Raw genomic sequence first — 2,500 nt, forward strand, 5'->3', positions numbered from 1 at the left:
GTACTTATTCTATCGGTCTCTTTTTGCCGAACCGCTAAGTTACGGGGACGTAAACACACCAGCATCGGTTGTCAAGCGATGTTGGGGGGACAAAGACAGACACAAAAACACACATACATATACATATATATACATATATAAGACAGGGTTCTTTCAGTTTCCGTCTACCAAATCCACCCACAAGGCTTTGGTCGGCCCGAGGCTATAGTAGAAGACACTTGCCCAAGGTGCCACGCAGTGAGACTGAACCCGGAACTATGTGGCTGGTAAGCAAGCTACTTACCACTTTTTTCCAAATATCTGCAAGATTGCTTGAAATTGTAATGAAGTGAAGTGGAATATGGTCTCGAGTGTGTTAATTACTTCTTAAAAATATTAATTTGTTTGTCTCATTCGAACCCTTTGATTGGCGGAAGCTTCTTCAAACAATCCAATCAAATCGTGGAAAACGAACTGCCAAAAGCGCTCGCCGATCAAAAAGGTGTTGTTTTCATCACAAAATCAAAGAACCTGCAATTAGCACCCAATTATTTGGTAACCGATTGCAATATTATTTTCAAGCTGAAATATCACAAAAACTGTTACTCAGAGTTTCATATGAAATTCGGAGTAACAGTTTTTGTGATATTTCTGCTGCTTTCAAATAAAGCATATTACGTTACCTCTGGTATTTGAGTACTCTTTTTTCCATCTTGTTTCACATTTAAGTGCTTACTCCGGTATATATATATATATATATATATATATTGTTGTATTTGGAGATGGTCATATTGCCAGTTTAGCCAATAAAAACACACGCACTGTATATTTGGTGTTAATTTGCTTCAGCTTTATATTACATTACATTACATTAATCCTATTTCGGCCAGAGTTCTTTCGTCACACTTCTGTGACCACATCAGTGGTCCTTTGCTTTCTTCTTTCTTATGTGTGTCCCACCTTGCTAACTATCAGCCATTTTGTATTTTGTATTCCTATTGCATGTGTCTACGCATGCGTATCCCTCAATGTGTGTCTATGTTTTGTAAGTGCATGTGTGTGTATGGGGAGTGCCTGTATTATCTATATCCTCTGTTAATACATGTTCGTTTATTTTTGTTTTTATTTATCTATTTGTTCATGTGTTTATACCTACTTTTTTGTGTGTTTTTTCTTTTTTTTCTTTTTCTTTTGTATTTAATTTAATTTTGTTAACGTATGTAATATTTATTTCCATTTGTTTATCTATGTATTGTATTATATTTTGTTCCTATTGTTATCGGTTTATGGGGAATTTATTGTCATATGTTGTGGTTTGCTGGGGGGGTGTGTTAGTGTTCCATTCCAATTTCCTATTCAGGCTAGGTTTATCACTATTATGTATGTAGCTTCTGTAACTTGTCTAAGTGCTGTGTCTGTGCTATGTGTGGACAAGATTTTAATTTCCATGTTGTTGAGTGAGCCTCCGTGTTTCTTCTCAGCGTGCTGGTACAGAACTGATGAGCTCTTCCCTTCCTTAAGTTCCCTCCAATGACATTTACCCGCTCTCCTATGCTCCGTGCTGTTCCCCTACATACGTCGCTGTCTTGTTATTGCATCGTCCCTCTGTACATCTTATGCTATAGACCACATTTCTGGTTTTACAGTTCGTTTGTGGGCTAAATCTACATACGGTACAGTTCCTATCAGTGCAGGGGGTTCTACTAAAAGGGTAGGTTCTACTGATAAGGGATTTGATAGGGTTGCCTGGCCTTTCAACAACCTTAATTCTCAGCTTAAGTTTGTCTAGGGCCCTTCTAAAGCGGTACGCCAGTTCGCTTCTAGGGGTGGTGTCGACGAACATGACGCTCTGGTATTTGTGGCTATCATACCATGAGCTGACCTTCCCTATTTTCTTCTTAATCCTTTCAATGGTGTTCCATGATTTGCTCCTATAGAGAGGGCAAATCCCATTCCTATCGTTACGTTTGATGGTTTCAAATTTCTTCATAGCTCCTTTGTATACTCTGATCCTTTCTTTATGGCTGTAACTTGAGAATTGCATGCGGTGAACGAAATGTATGTCTCTTTAACTCTGTAGGGTTGCACATGCAGGACACATTTCGCATTACTCTGACGAGGTCTGCCATCAATATATTGAATTTGGCATTGTCCGCAATAGCCGAGTTCCGGTGGATCAGGTATTTGGAGGCCATAGGTTTTGCATAGTGTGAATAGAGGATTCGGGTCTTATTTTTCTCAGTTTCTATCCAGAGTTCAGTATCTAATACAGGTAATCTATGGTTAGGGTGTTTAGTAGGGTAGTCTATCGTAACTTTAATACTCTGATGGATGGAGTTAGCTATTTGCTAGATGCTCTCCATAGTATTAGTTTCTATTTCTATTTCAAGAGTACTCTCTTGCGGGGGTGTCTTTACCACTACGTTGATATCATCGACATATCGAGAGTACATATTCACGAGTATGGAGTTCTGTGTCAGGCGTTCCTTAAGCCTTCTGTCCCACCATACCATGAAGAGAT

Source organism: Octopus bimaculoides, chromosome Z (genome assembly GCF_046866305.1).
Source record: "Octopus bimaculoides isolate indiv1 chromosome Z, ASM4686630v1, whole genome shotgun sequence".
Lineage (NCBI taxonomy): Eukaryota > Metazoa > Mollusca > Cephalopoda > Octopoda > Octopodidae > Octopus > Octopus bimaculoides.